The 16,927-nt window shown below is 39.4% G+C and overlaps 1 pseudogene; it reads left to right on the top strand.

Moving 5' to 3' along the window:
- Positions 1-8,854: 8,854 nt before the first annotated feature.
- LOC118631682 lies at positions 8,855-10,939 on the top strand (annotated as a pseudogene).
- The last annotated feature ends 5,988 nt before the right edge of the window (positions 10,940-16,927 follow it).

Below are 16,927 nucleotides of genomic sequence, written 5' to 3'. Positions count from 1 at the left end.
TCCATACTACCCAAAGCAATCTATAGATCCAGTGCTATCCCCATCAAAATACCAACGACATACTTCACAGAACTAGAACAAATACTTCAAAAGTTCATATGGAACCAAAAAAGTCCTCGAATAGCCACAGCAATCTTGAAAAAGAAGAACAAAGTTGGAGGGATCACAATACCAGATTTCAAGTTATACTACAAAGCCACTATCATCAAAACAGCCTGATATTGGCACAAGAACAGGTATATAGACCAGTGGAACAGAGCAGAGAACCCAGAAATGGCCCAAGGCAATATGCTCAATTAATATTTGACAAAGGTGGCAAGAGCATACGGTGGAGTAAAAAGAGCCTCTTTAATAAATGGTGTTGGGAAAATTGGACAGCTCCATGCAAAAAAATGAAAGTAGACCATCAACTTACACCATGCACAAGAATAAACTCAAAATGGATAAAAGACTTAAATGTGACTCATGAATCCATAAAAATCCAAGAAGAAACTGTAGGCAACAAAATTTCAGACATCATACACAGCAGAATTTTCACTGATACATCACCTAAGACAACAGAAACAAAAGAGAAAATGAACACATGGGACTACATCAAACTCAAAAGCACAGCAAAAGATACAATCATCAAAATGGAAAGGCAACCCACTCTATGGGAGAGCATAATTGCCAATGATATATCAGATAAGGGGTTAATTTCCAATATATAGAGAGTGCTCATACAGCTGAACAAAAGGAAGACAAAGAACCCAATTTAAAAAATGGGCAGAGGAACTAAATAGACACCTCTCTTAAAAGGGCATACAAATGGCTAAGAGACATATGAAGAAATGCTCAATATCACTAATCATCAGAGATGCAAATTAAAACAACAATGAGGTATCACTTTACACCTATCAGAATAGCTGCCATCAACAAATCATCAAATAAGTGTTGGTCAGGGTGTGGAGAAAAGGGGACTCTAGTACACTGCTGGTGGGAATGCAGACTGGTGCAGCCACTGTGGAAAACAATATGGTGTTACCTCAAAAAATTAAAAATTGAACTTCCATTTGCCCCAGTGATCCCACTTCTAGGAATATACTCTACGAAGCCTGAAACACCAATCAGAAAGAATATATGTACCATCATATTCATAGCAGCACTATTTACAATAGCTAAGATCTGGAAACAACCCAAATGTCCATCAGTACACGAATGGATAAAAAAGCTGTGGTACATATACACAATGTAGTACTATGCAGTTGTAAGAAAGAAAGATCTCTTATACTTTGAGACAACATGGAGGGACCTGGAAGGTATTATCCTAAGCAAAACAAGCCAAACAGAGAAATACAAGTATCATATGATCTCACTTATTTGTTGAATATAATGAAAATAACAGTCTGAGGAATGGGGTAGTTCCAGAGTCGTGGAAGTGGGGTACAGACTGACAATCTCCAGAAGAAGGGGTGTTGGGGGAGAGATAAACCATAGAACTTAAGCATGTATGCATGAACAATGGACATGAACAACAAAGCTGGGGACAGGGTGGGGAGGGAGGGGGAGGGAGGAATCAGTGGGGGGAAAAGGAGGAACATCTGTAACAGAAATTAATTTAAAAAATAAAAAAATAAAGTAAAATCAATAAAGAAAAAAAATGTAAGTGTATATTCTGTTTTATAAATGAGCTCTAGACCCCTGTTTTTTCTTCCTACACTTTAAACTTCTTTTGAAAACATTCTCTTTTATAGTTTTCACCGCAAATAAAACTGGAGTTTGGCAAACATATTTTCCATTGGCACCCGTCTTGCTGCCATCCTCAGTTAATTCAGCCTCCTACACAGGTGTCTTGGGAACTAGAAACAGGGTGACTAGAAAGGTCAACAGAATACACATACTGAGACAACTGAAATCAGAACAAGGATACCATCTAAGAGTTAGAATAACCTACAACATTGTTTGAGAGCACAGCTACTGTAACATTAAGGACAAATCATAAGATTATATATTTTATCAATAGAATTTATGGTTTGTACTCTATAGTAATTAAAGTAATTAACAAATATTGATTTTTATTTAAATATTTTATACTTACCAATCTATACTTAATAATTCATAAGAAATACATAATTTCTTCCAGAATACACCTACTAAGAACGTACTAGTCACAGCCCTGTTTATTCCCCCTTCCAACAACGCTTCCCTAGACTCCATCTCCCCAGTTCTAGACTCACTTAGGGATGTCTTGCAGGTTGAATGCTTTCTGCTGGACTTCCATCTAATATGCTGTAGGATAAACAACTAGTATCTGAATTCACAATAGTAGATGTGTGCTTAGCATGGAAATAAGAACCTAGAGAGTTCCAATTAATTATAGTGCAGTCATCTTTAAACTTTTGTCCATATGATTAGACAAATTTCACAGCAAAACTTTTTCCAAAAGTAAAGTTATTTTACTTTAAACCAACTTAAAGCAGTATGATGTTTTAAAGTAGGTGTATTTGATTTATGTCATGGCTTTAACCCAGCTAAGTAAAGAGGGATTTAGCTTTCATTTTCACTCTCTTCTAAACTTAATAATATAGTAAGTCTATCCTCCCCTATAGCCCTATTTTTACTAGACCGTTAAAAATCCTAACATTTTCAGGCATCTATGGCAAGTAGACAAATGTAAATGACCACTTGAAAGGATTTGAAATATGTTTAAAATATTCCAAGGAATTTAGACACCAATAGATCAGTAGCTTATCTCTTCATATGTTGAAGACAGAAAATTATCATCATTTCATGTTTATTCAAACCGAGCCTTCCTAAATAATTTCATCTACATCCATGGATTTAATTATTATCTCTATACAGAATGCTAATATATTGCATCTCCAGATTTACCTGTAGCATCTAGATACATACATTCAACAACTTAAATATCCTCTGGATCTCACAAAGGTACCTCTAATTCAATGTTGGACATCATTCATCATCCTGTCCCACCACAGCTACTCTCCTCAGCTATTGCTTGTCTCAGTTAATAGAACTACCGTATCTCAATCTGTGCAAATCAGAAAACTACTGTCAACACCTACTTGTCCCTCACTCCCTGTATCTTTCTAACTCCAAAGTCTTTTCATTTTGCCCCCTAAATACCTCTTGAATTTATTCCATTTTTCCTCATTACTTCTACCAAATTACACCCTCAGGTGTTGTAAGAACTATTCAACTGGTCTACCCATACCTATCTGCTCTCCCTCCCCTACAGAAATACTTCTTAAAACTCTTAAATTATCTTCAATTTTTATAAGACTAAAAATAAAGCTCTTTAGTAGAGCCCATGTTACCTTCATGATCTTGTCTAGACATTTTTCTAGTCTCCCCTTTTACCCTGTTCTCATTTACCATCTCAAGCCTAACACTCTTGCTTTCTCCCGTATCTGATATTCCCATGCACCTGCCCACAGGGATCTTTAAACAATTGTCTTAGCCTAGTAATGTTTTCTCTCCTCATTTTTCCTGCTGAATATCGATTCAGTTTTTTTCTTTGTTCACAAACTTTTTATTTTTATCTTTGTTGTTAAGAGTATTGCAGACGTCCTTCCTTTTTTCCCCCGTCTCTTACTCTACCTGGTGCCCACCTCACACCAGGCCTTCACCACCCTATTGTCTGTGTCCAATACCACATGTAAGTTTATGGCAAATCTTTTCCTTTTCCCCTTTTCACTTTTCTCTGAGATTCATCAATCTATTCCATTTTCCATGCTTCTGGTTCCATTTTATTCATTAGTATATTTTGTTCATAAGGTTCCATATGTAAGTGAGATCATGTGATATTTGTCTTTCTCTGATTGGCTTATTTCACTTAGCACAATTATCTCCAGTTCCCTCCATGCTTTCTCAAAGGGTAATAAATCCTTCTTCTTACAGCTGCATAGTATTCCACTGGGTAAATGTACCACAGATTTTTTATCCACTCATCTACTGATGGGCACTTTGGCTATTTCCAGATTTGAGCTATTATAAATAACACTGCACAGAACATGAGGGTGCAAATATTCTTTCTGATTGGTGTTTCAGTATTCCTGGGATATAGTCCTATAATGGGAAACACTGGGTCAAATGGCAATTCCATTTTTAATTTTTTTGTGGAAACTACACTGTTTTTATAGTAGCTGCACTAGTAGCTATCATCAGCAGTATATTAGGATTCTTTTTTCTCCACATCCACACCAGCACTTGTTGTTTGTTGACTTATTGATGGTAGCCATTCTGGCATGTGTGAAGTGATACCTCATTGTTATTTTAATTTAATTTCTGTGATTATTAGTGATTTTGAGCATTTTTTCATATTTCTCTTAGCCATTAGTATGTCCTCTTTGGAGAAGTGTCTATTTAGGTCCTCTGCCCATTTTGTAATTGGTTTGTTTGTCTTCCTTTTGTTGAATTGTATGAGTACTCTATATATTTTTCAAATTAACACCTTATCAGATATAACATTGGCAAATATGGTCTCCCATACAGGGGTTCCCTTTGCATTTTGATGCTGTGTTTTGTTTTGTTTTGTTTTTGCTGTGCAGAAGCTCTTATTTCACAGATCTAGAACAAATACTCCAAAAATTATATAAGACCCCAAATAGCCACAGCAGTCTTGAGAAAAAAAAAAAAAAAAAGTTGGAATCACAATACCAGATATCAAGTTATATTACAAAGCTATTGTAATCAGAACAGCCTGGTACTGGCACAAGAACAGGCATATAGACCAGTGGAACAGAACAGAGAACCCAGAAATGGACCCAAGGCAATATGCTCAATTAATATTTGACAAAGGTGGCAAGAGCATACAGTGGAGTAAGGACAATCTCTTTAATAAACGGTGTTGGGAAAATTGAAGATGTGTGCAAAAAATGAAACTAGACCACCAACTTATACCATACAGAAGAATGAACTCAAAATGGATAAAATACTTAAATGTAGGTTGTGAAACAATAAAAATCCTAGAAGAAAATATAGACAGCAAAATCTCAGACATCTCACGTAGCAGAATTTTCACCAATACATTACCTAGGACAAGAGAAACAAGGAAAAAATAAACAAATGGGATTACACCTACCCAGTTTTCAGATCACACTGCAGTATTTCCTCCAGGAAGCCTCCCTGAGTTCCTTGTCAAACCCCCCTATTAAAAGCTCTCATAACACTAAAATATATTTTGAGTGATTCTTTGATCCCTATCTTTTTTCCTTAACTAGGCTCTAAGCTCCATAAAGACATACACCACATTGAGTTTAAGCTTATTTCCACATCCTTGGTTTCCCAGCACAGGCTTGACAGATACTCAATATAAAGTTAATCACTGAAAGAATGATGGCTAGCAAGTACTTTTATGAAAGCATTGTCTTTGCAAAGATGAAACTAAAACATCGAAATCTTAGCATATTTTATGGTATAAACAAAAAGATGAGTTTATAAACATTAATGAAAATTTTCTGCTCAAATTTTATAAAGGCATCACATTTATTTGGAGGAGAACAATGCCAAATTTGACACAAGCCTGACATTTGTGAGCTCTGTAATAATAATTGCTTAACTGCATTTTCTAAAACCTCATAGAATCATCAGGCACTAAAGACCTGGGAGGACAAATTCTGCCTGGGCTTTCTGAAAGAGAATAAATCTCATTCCAAAGAGATGTGTTAGAATCATATGTTTTTTGAGCATCAACATCCTATTTGACAACTCTTATCTGGGTAATGTTTAAGTACACAAATAACTTCAGGAATTAAGGAAACCAAAAGGAGGACAAAAATCTTCCCAATCTCTCTATAACATGCACAGCAAGGTCATGTGGCCAAAGAGTGACAACAAAAATAATAGAGAATGAGTCTCAGGGTGAGGAGTTGCCGGCACTGATTTAGCTTGCAGCATGAACTCACTGAGCCACATAGAAACAAATCCACTGTGCTGTATCATCACCTTGGCAACTCCACTCTAATATAAGAGCAGAGATGGGGAGAAGAACACTATATTTATCTTTATCTAACTGTACAATAAAATACATATAAGTTTCATGTCCCCAATCTTTCTGCAAAAAGGAGCTACTTTTATTTCCTCAAAAGCCTTGAGAACATAATACCCGGAAGCAGAGGAAGCTGTGTTCATGTGCATGTGAGTCTGTGTGTATAATTTTGCATGTGTCTATATATATCCAAAATTTAAGCTAAGGAAATATGAATTGGGAGCTTGCAGATGAGAGGGTGTTTAGAATAGACCTCAGCAATCCCAGCACATGAGACAGGCTCAGAGCGGAGCCCTGAGGTGACAGCTGACTTGGAGATCTACTGTGCCTGCCTTCACCTCTACCAGAGAACTTTACATGCCAGTGCACCACTGGTCTCCAGCTTTCCATGTGACTCATATGAGACTAAATGCTATGCACTTTCTGGATTTCTTGTACAAGAACAAATAAGAATACTCTGTTAGAGCAATAAATGACTGATGCAGTTTAAGAGTTAATCAAGCATCTGAGTGGGGATCTTTATTTCAGAGCACAATAAATTACTTTAACTGATCTTAAAGGGAAAAAAATGACTGAATTTTCATAACCTGTTAAAGTCAAGAGAAAAGCTTTCTAGTATCTCATTTGCATGCTGTGCTGAAGTAAATAACAGTGTATTCTACCAAAATATACAAAAGATGATAGTTATTCCTAAATAGTTAAAACCACTGCAAAGTCATATTGAATAAGCTTGACTCCTCAGAAAGTTATTTCAATCTTAAATAAGATTAGTTATAGAAAAAGTCATATTTTAAAAATAGTTTAGGCATAGTCCAATTGAGAGTTGTGAACATTTTTTTATTCTTTTAGTTCAATACTCTATTTATTTTTGCTTAAATGAATAGCTATATATGGTCTATTTAAACCAAGTCTCTTCTCCCCTGTCTACTCTGTTAGATTTTCTGATAACTCTTCCTGAAGCTCAGTGCTGATCACACTAATCTCTTGTTATGATCAGTAGCGTTGCCCCACTGTCTACAGCTGGAATTCCAGACCTCCCAAGATCTAACGCCAGCCCGTGGCTTCCGGCTTCCTACATGACTCTGATCACCCCCTAACCAAACTTCTACTTCCCGAGCTTTGAATCCCCCCTTTTTTCAACAGTGTCTAAAGTTTAAAATGCTTTCTGGTCAATTTATGCTCAATTTGAATGGTATTTGCTCCACTGAGGACTTATTGGTTGCTCATGTCAACCGTAACTTAACTCCTCTGTGAGCTTGCAACATGTTGAAATATGAATGAGCCTTTACTGTGTGCCTATGAAGTGTAAGACAAGATCCTTGAACTTCTGGGAGATTAGAGTCTGGCAAAAGATAAAAGACAAAAAATATCAGTGAGCACTGTTTAATAAGATATGCATTATGATAATGGCATGCAAGTAATACCATGAAAGGATAAAGGATGGAAGTCCAATTTAAAGATAAAGAAAGGATGTTCAAGGATGGGATTCTTTTTTGTTGGTTTGTTTTTTGTTAATCCTCACTCAAGGATATTTTTCCATTGATTTTTAAATAGATCGGAATGGGGGGAGGGAGAGACAGAGAAACTTCATGTCAGAGAGACATACATTGATTGGTTGCCTCCCACACTGGTGCCAGGTATCGAACCTGCAACCCAAGTATATGCCCTTGACTGGGAATTAAATTCATGACCCTTTGGCCCTCTGGCTGATACTCTAGCCATTGAGCCAAACCGATCAAGGGCAAGGGATAGGATTCTTTATCTAATTATTATGGGCAAGCTGTACTTACCTTGAGGCAAAAGAGCAAAGGCAGTTTAAGGAGTGGGAAGACAAGAACAGGGAAACACAGAGGCATGGAAGTGCCCCCCTCTTACAGAGCAGGAGCAGCTGGACAGAGCAGCCTGTGGAGTTCGGGAAAGACATTAGGCAGGAACCAAAGCACACATTTCCTTTGTGCTCAAAAAGGAAGTTTGAACTTTATCCTGAAAATTATAGACACATCACAAGATTTAACTAAATAAAATTTCTTAATACAATTTTCATTCAGTGTTCTGCAATGAACAGGACAAGTCCCACAACATTACCCAAATTGTCAGTGGAGACGAGGTTGAAGAATGCTGAACTAGAGTCTGGCTTAATTTTTTAAATATGTTTATTGATTTTTTAGAGCAAGAGGAAGGTAGAGAGAGACAGAAACATCGATGTGAGAGAGAAACATTGATGAGCTGCCTCTTGCACATTCCCTACTGGGAATTGAGTCTGCAACCTGGGCATGTGTCCTGACCGGGAATCAAACCAGGACCTCAGTCCATGGGACGATCCTCAACCACTGAACCACACCAGCTGGGCAAAGCTGGCTTAGTTTTTAAGTAGGGAAAAGGGGTAGTCACTTGTGCTGCTGTGTGGAGCATGCTTTGAAGGGCTGCATGAGAGGAAGAGCTACTTAAGATTCCAGAAAAAAACAAATGATGGGAAGTATTTAAAAGGACACCAGAACTTGAGCCAACGCCCCCTCCCTAGGCCTAGGACGCAAGCGCACAGCTCCCTGGCCCGGTAGGGGGGTGAGGAGGGAAGGGAGGGGGGAGGAGGAGGAGGAAGAGGAGGAGGAAGAGGAGGAGGAGGAGGAGGAGGAGGAGGAGGAGGAGGAGGAGGAGGAGGAAGGGGGGGAGGTGTCTACTGTATTGGGTAGACTGCAGTGGGCCCTAAGAACGCGCAGGCCTGGCTGCTGGATGGGTGAACTCTGCACTGGACTTAAGGGTCGGCAGGAGGGTCTGGAGCCTGGTCAGCGCACCCTGCGAGTAAGAGTCGGGCCACGGAGACTTAGAGGACAGCAGGGGAGAAGCCCCGGCCTAGGCCCCGCGGAGATGTCCGGTAGCGGCGCTTGTAGCTGCGGAGCACCGCGGGGCTCATCACTTCCTCGCTCGCCGCGGCGCAGAGAGGTGCCTTCCCGTGGGTGTGGGAGATCAGTTTCCTCGCTGGCGGAGGCCATGGTCTGCAGGTTTGCAGGAGGTATTTCTTGTGGTCGAATTCATATACCTGTTTTAGGAGGCTTGGGACCTTTGAAACTCAGATTCTACAGAGAGTTCCTTTTAGAACCTTTACAGAAACACCAGCATACTTTGCCTCTAAAGATGGGATAAGTAAGGATGGCTCTGGAGATGGAAATAAGAAATCAGTGAGTGAGGGAAGCAGTAAAAAACCAGGCTCTGGAAATTCTGGAAAAGGTGGGAACCAGCTGCGCTGTCCTAAACGTGGTGACTTATGCACACATGTAGAGACCTTTGTGTCATCTACCCGTTTTGTGAAGTGTGAGAAATGTCATCATTTTTTTGTTGTGTTATCTGAAGCAGACTCAAAGAAAAGCATAAAGAACCAGAATCAGCAGCAGAAGCTGTAAAATTGGCATTCCAACAGAAACCACCTCCTCCCCCCAAGAAGATTTATAACTACCTCGACAAGTATGTTGTTGGCCAGGCATTTGCTAAGAAGGTGCTTTCAGTTGTGGAGTACAATCTTTATAAGAGAATATATAATAATATCCCAGCTAATCTGAGACAGCAAGCAGAGGTTGAGAAGCAGACATCATTAACACCTAGAGAATACAGAATTTCATTTGCCTAAGTCGTGTGTGCATGTGTATGAGATATATGGAGATAACTCTTGCAGAACATATACAGCACTCTTTCCTTTCGGGGCCCCAGCTACAGCGTGCGAGGTTAGGGGCAAATTTAGTTAGAAATAAGAAGACGGGAGGATGAGTACAGATTTACAAAATTGCTTTAGATTGCTGGAATTAGTCCACATAGTAATGCTTTAGGAGCATCAATGCAGCAACAGGTAAATCAACAAATGCCTCAGGAAAAACGGGGAGGTGAAGTTTTGGATTCCTCTCATGAATACATAAAACTTAAAAAAAGTAATATTTTGCTGCTTGGACCAACTGGGTCAGGTAAAACTCTACTGGCACAAACTCTAGCTAAATGTCTTGATGTCCCTTTTGCTCTCTGTGACTGTACGACTTTGACTCAGGCTGGATATGTAGGTGAAGATATTGAATCTGTGATTGCCAAACTGCTCCAAGATGCCAATTATAATGTCGAAAAAGCACAGCAAGGAATCATCTTTCTGGATGAAGTAGATAAGATTGGCAGTGTGCCAGGCATTCATCAGTTATGGGATGTAGGTGGAGAAGGCGTTCAGCAAGGCTTATTAAAACTACTAGAAGGTACTATAGTCAATGTTCCAGATAAGAATGCCCGCAAGCTATATGGAGAAACAGTACAAGTTGATACAACAAACATCCTGTTTGTTGCATCTGATGCTTTCAATGGTTTAGACAGAATCATCAGCAGAAGGAAAAATGAAAAGTATCTTGGATTTGGAGCACCATCTAATCTAGGAAAAGGCAGAAGGGCTGCAGCTGCTGCAGACCTTGCCCATCGAAGTGGCGAATCAAATACTCACCAAGACATTGAAGAAAAAGATCGATTATTATGTCATGTAGAAGCCAGAGATCTCATTGAATTTGGCATGATTCCTGACTTTGTGGGTTGCCTGTGGTAGTTCCTTTGCTTAGTCTAGATGAGAAAACACTTGTACAAATACTAACAGAGCCACATAATGCTGTTATTCCTCAGTATCAGGCCTTATTCAGCATGGAAAGTGTGAACTGAATGTTACTGAGGATGCTTTGAAAGCTATAGCCAGATTGGCACTGCAACGAAAAACAGGTGCACGAGGTCTTCGACCCATAATGGAAAAGCTGTTGTTAGAACCAATCTTTGAAGTCCCTAATTCTGACGTTGCATGTGTGGAGGTTGACAAAGAAGTAGTAGAAGGAAAAAGGAACCAGGATATATACGGGCTCCAACAAAAGAATCCTTGAAGAGTAGTGTGATTCTGGAGTTGAAGAAGGATGGCCTCGCCACGCAGATGCTGCAAACAGCTAAATTGTCAGACTTCTGTCCTGTATATAAAGCTTTTCCTTCTGTGTTTAGGATCATAACTGTTTTTACAGTCTGACATTAAAAGAATTGGCTCTCTCTTGGATATCATACATGGTCGGAAGCCTTTAGGATAAAAATCAGATCATGTATATTAGGTAACATCAGATTGATTGGTACAGAGGACATTATGTGGACTTTAATGACACAATGTTCAGAGATAAAATGTATATTATTTTGGTTCATTTTTTAAAAAAATATACTTAAACAAAATACTTAGGAGTTCTTTTAAGCAATGCAGGTGTTGCAATAACTGTGGTTTTACAATAATGTTATTCTACGAACAGGAAAATAAACTCTTTAAAATTGAAAATTTAAAATAAATAAATGGCACCAGAAAAGACAGAGAAAAAATTAAAAGGAGCAAATAGAGAAGAGAACTGAAATGGCGGCGAAGTGAATGGAGCTACACAGACCATCTCCCAGGACCAAACTGGATTTACAACGAAAATAAAGGCAAATCGTCAGGAAGGGGCAACCGAAAGACACCTTGGAGGAACACATAACCAGAAACACCCACTCAATCCTGGTAGGCTTGTGAGGACGCGAGAGGGGGCCGGGAGCCCACAGTCTGCAGCGGCCTGGGCAGGGGTCAGGGAACACGGCGGGAAGTAACTCCTACCGCCTCCCTTACGACCCTGCATGGGTCCTAGGAATCCCCTTGCCTGCTAAGCCCTCGGCTGGTGCTGGACAGACTTGAGGGGACCAGGGGACTCGGCGGGACGCTGCTAACAAGGCTGAGTCCCGCGAACTCTGTGTGCTAAGCCCTCGGCTGGTGCCGCACGGACTCATAGGGACCAGGGGACTGTCCTGGAAGCTACTGCCACCTCTGCAGTGTCCCGTGGCTCAGTCTTTAGGTTTCTGCTGAGTACAACGCCCTTGGCTGGAGGCCCAGCCAGGCCTCCCTTGGCTGGAAGCAGTGCCCTCAGGTTAAAAGTCCCAGGTGGCTCAACGACGCACAGTCCAGACAGAGGCTAAATTGGCAGCAGCCACTCACCTTGGGCTCCAGCAGAGGGAAGACAGACTGGACTGGAACTGTGTGGGGACGCTCGGGTTTTGGAGGGTGCTAAGAGTTTTCGCTGAGTGCAGCCATGCAGGACTGTGGTCATTTTACTCCTTCCCAGGGCCCTGGGGAGAGGCAGCGGCCCCTCCCTCAGAGATTCAACCCCACCTGGTGGCCATTGAAATGCTAATTGAGGCCCATTAACAATAAACACCTGCCTCACTCTCAGAAAATCCTCTAACACTGAGCACCTGAGGGAGTTTTTCAGGCAACTCAGAACCCAAGGGTCTGCAGGTGACCTCTACTAATAGCCTCCAGGCAAAAAAAGCTAGAGGATAACTACCATTCCCTGGGCGTGCAACACTAACCAGAAAAGCTAAGACTTGTCAGTGGTGTTTAAAGTGGCGTCCTCCCTGGCACATCCAAACCCAGGAGAGGGAGCCACAAACAGCAGAACACCAACACCCACTGGAAAAATTTGGCAGACTCCAAAGCCCACTGTGATAGCCAAAATGGTGAAAAACAGAAACAAAAGCCAAATGAAAGAACAAGAGACCTCTACGGAAGATGAGCTAAATGAGGTGCAGTTAAGCAAGTTAAAAGAACTAGAATTCAGAGCCATGATGTTGAGGAAGCTCAACAGCATGTGTAAGGACATGAGCACCATGAGTAAGAACATAGAAGGTTGAAAATCAACCAGTTGGAAATTAAAAACCAACAGGAAGAAATGAAGACTGACATTTCAGAAATGAAAAACCCATTGGAAGGCCTAAAAAGCAGAGTAGGGGAAGCTGAGGACCGGATCAGTGAATTAGAAGACAGGCTAAAAGAAATCAACCAATCAGAAAACCAAAAGGAAAAAACAATTAAAACACAGGAAGACAGCTTAAGAGAACTGTGGGACAACTGGATATGGAATAATATTAGCATCATAGGAGTCCCTGAAGAAAAAGAAAATAAGCAAGGGTTAGAGAATATATTCAAAGAAATAGTGACACTTTATTATGTCACATTATATCTGTTATATGCCAATAAAGCTATTTTATAAAGGAATACATTAGCACCAAACCAGCAATGCAAGAAATGTTAAAAGGACTGCTGTAATTGCCAGGAGAAATGGGAAGGAAAATAGAACCACACTAAACAAAAATGGCAATAAATAAGTACATATCAATAATCACCTTAAATGTAAATGGACTAAATGCTCCCATAAAAAACATAGAGTAGCTGATTGGATAAGTAAGCATGACTCGTCTATATGTTGTTTACAAGAAACCCACCTCACAACAAAAGTCTCACATAGATTGAAAGTCAGGGAATGGAAAAAAATTTTCCAAGCAAACGAAAAGCTGGGGTAGCAATCATATTACACCCAATATAGGAGCACCAAAATATATTAAAAAACTATTGGAGGACTTCAAAGGAGAAATTGATAGAAATACAATAATAGCAGGGGACTTCATCACATCACTGGATAGATCCTCTACCAAAAAATTAGCAAGAAAACAGAGACTCTAAATGAAGCACTAGACTAAATGGATTTAATAGATATCTACAGAGAACTACACACCAAAATTATAGAATTCACATTCTTCTCAAGTGCACATGGGACATTCTCAAAGATAGACCACATGTTAGGGCACAAACTCAGTCTCTACAAGTTCAAGAATATTAAAATTATATCAAGTATCTTCTTAGATCACAATGGCATAAAACTAGAAATAAATTGCAAGAAGAACATACAAAGACATTTGAACACATGGAAGCTAAATAGCATGTTATTAAACAATGAATGGGTCATGGAGGAGATCAAGTAAGAAATCAAAAATTTCCTGGAAAACAATGAAAATGAAGACACAACAACATAAAATCTATGGGATGCAGCAAAAGCAGTTCTGAGAGGGAAGTTCATAGCACTACAGGCCTACCTCAAAAAGAAGAAAAATCTCTAATAGAGTACCTAACCTCACAACTTAAATAACTAGAGAGCAAACAAAAAGAAAACAGTAAGGATCAGAGCAGAAATAAATGACATAGAGACCAAAACAACAATTCAAAGGATCAATAAAACAAAGAGCTGGTTTTTCGAAAAGATAAACAAGATTGATGGACCCTTAGCTAGACTCACCAGGAAACAAAGAGAGAGAACCCAAATACACAAAATCAGAAATGAAAGAGGAAAGGTAACAACTGACACCACAGAAATACAAAAGATCGTTAACAACTACTATGAACAATTATATGGCAACAAATTCGAAAATCTAAGCAAAATGGACAAATTTCTAGAAACACATAGCCTCCTAAAACTGGATCAGGAAGAGATAGAAAACTTGAACAGACCACTAACAACAGAAGAAATCGAAGATGTAATCAAGACTCTCCCAGTAAACAAAAGCCCAGGCCCGAATGGCTTCATGGGGGAGTTTTACCGAACATTCAAAGAAGAACTAATACCCATTCTCCTCAAACTATTTCAAAAAATTCAAGAAGAAGGAAGACTTCCAAACTCGTTTTATGAAGCCAGCATAATTCAAATTCCAAAACCAGAAAAAGACACAACAAAGAAAGAAAACTACAGGCCAATATCCCTGATGAACATAGATGCCAAAATCCTGACTAAATACTAGCAAATCGAATCCAGCAATACACCAAAAAAATTATCCACCATGACCAAGTGGGACTCATCCCAGGGATGCAAGGCTGGTATAATATTCGCAAATCCATAAATGTGATACACCACATAAATAAAATGAAGAATAAAAACCACATGATAATATCAATAGATGCTGAAAAAGCCTTCGACAAAATCCAGCATCCATTTTTGATAAAAACGCTCAGCAGTGTGGGAATAGAGGGATCATATCTTGACATAATAAAGGCCAAATATGAAAGACCTACAGCCAACATCATACTCAATGGGCAAAAACTAAAAGCATTTCCCTTAAGAACAGGAACAAGGCAAGGATGCCCACTTTCGCCACTCCTATTTAACATAGTACTGGAAGTCTTAGCCACAGCAATCAGACAGGAAGAAAAAATAAATGGGATCCAAATTGGAAAGGAGGAAGTGAAATTGTCAATATTTGCAGATGACATGATACTATACATAGAAAACCCCAAAGACTCCTTCAGAAGTTTACTAGACTTAATAAATGAATTTGGCAAAGTAGCAGGATACAAAATTAACGTCAAAAAATCGATGACATTCTTATACACCAATGATGAACTCACAGAAAGGGAAACTAAGAAAACAATCCCATTTACCATTGTGGCAAAAAAATTAAGATACCTAGGAGTAAACTTAACCGAAGAAATAAAGGACCTATTCACAGAAAACTACAGGTCATTGAAAAAACAAATAGAGCAAGATATAAAAAAGTGGAAGCACATACCCTGTTCATGGATTGGGAGAGTTAACATCATGAAAATGTCCATATTACCCAAAGCTATATATAGATTCAACGCAATCCCCATCAAAATACCAACGGCATACTTCACAGAATTAGAACAATTACTTCAAAAGTTCATATGGAACCAAAAAAGGCCTCGAATAGCCACAGCAATCTTGAAAAGGAAGAACAAAGTTGGAGGGATCACAATACCAGATTTCAGGTTATACTACAAAGCCACTATCATCAAAACAGCTTGGTACTGGCACAAGAACAGGCATATAGACCAGTGGAACAGAGCAGAGAACCCAGAAATGGCCCAAGGCAATATGCTCAATTAATATTTGACAAAGGTGGCAAAAGCATACAGTGGAGTAAGGACAGCCTCTTTAATAAATTGTGCTGGGAAAATTGGACAGCTACTTGCAGAAAAGTGAAACTAGATCATCAACTTACACCCTACACGAGTATAAACTCAAAATTGATAAAAGACTTAAATGTAACTCATGAATCCATAAAAATCCTAGAAGAGACTGTAGGCAACAAAATTTCAGACATCATACACAGCAGAATTTTTACTGACATATCACCTAAGGCAATAGAAGCAAAGGACAAACTGAACACATGGGAGTACATCAAACTCAAAAGCTTCTGCACATCAAAAGATACAATCATCAAAACGGAATGGCTACCCACTGTATGGGAGAGCATAATTGCCAATGAGATATCAGATAAGGGGTTAATTTCCAATACATATAGAGTACTCATACAACTCCACAAAAGGAAGACAAAGAATCCAATTAAAAAATGGGCAGAGGAACTAAATAGACACCTCTCCAAACAGGACATACAAATGGCTAAGAAACATATGACGAAATGCTCATCATCACTAATCATCAGAGAGATGCAAATCAAAACAACAATGAGGTATCACCTCACACCTGTCAGAATGGCCGCCATCAACAAATCATCAAACAACAAGTGTTGGCGAGGGTGTGGAGAAAAGGTGACTCTAGTGCACTGCTGGTGGGAATGCAGACTGGTGCAGCCACTATGGAAAACAATATGGTGTCACCTCAAAAAATTAAAAATTGATCATCCATTTGACCCAGTGATCCCACTTCTAGGAATATACCCTAAGAAGCCTGAAACACAATTAGAAAGAATATATGTACCCCCATGTTTGTAGCAGCACTATTTACAATCGCTAAGATCTGGAAACAGCCCAAGTGCCCATCAGTAGACAAATGGATAAAAAAGCTGTGGTACATATACATAATGGAGTACTACGCAGCTGTAAGAAAGAAAGATCTCTTATCCTTTGAGACTACATGGAGGGACCTTGAAAGTATCATCCTAAGTGAAACAAGCCAAACATAGAAAGACAAGTTTTATATGATCTCACTTATTTGTGGAAATAATGAACATAACAGTCTGAGGAATGGGGTAGTCCCAGAGACGCAGAAGCGGGGTACAGACTGACAATCCCCTAAAGAGGGGAAAGTGGGGGAGGGATGAACCACAGAAGTTATATGCATGTGT

This window comes from Molossus molossus, unplaced genomic scaffold (genome assembly GCF_014108415.1).
Source record: "Molossus molossus isolate mMolMol1 unplaced genomic scaffold, mMolMol1.p scaffold_m16_p_16, whole genome shotgun sequence".
Classification (NCBI taxonomy): Eukaryota; Metazoa; Chordata; class Mammalia; order Chiroptera; family Molossidae; genus Molossus; species Molossus molossus.
Note: the sequence above shows the minus strand (reverse complement) of the source record. Positions and strands in the feature narration are given on the sequence as shown.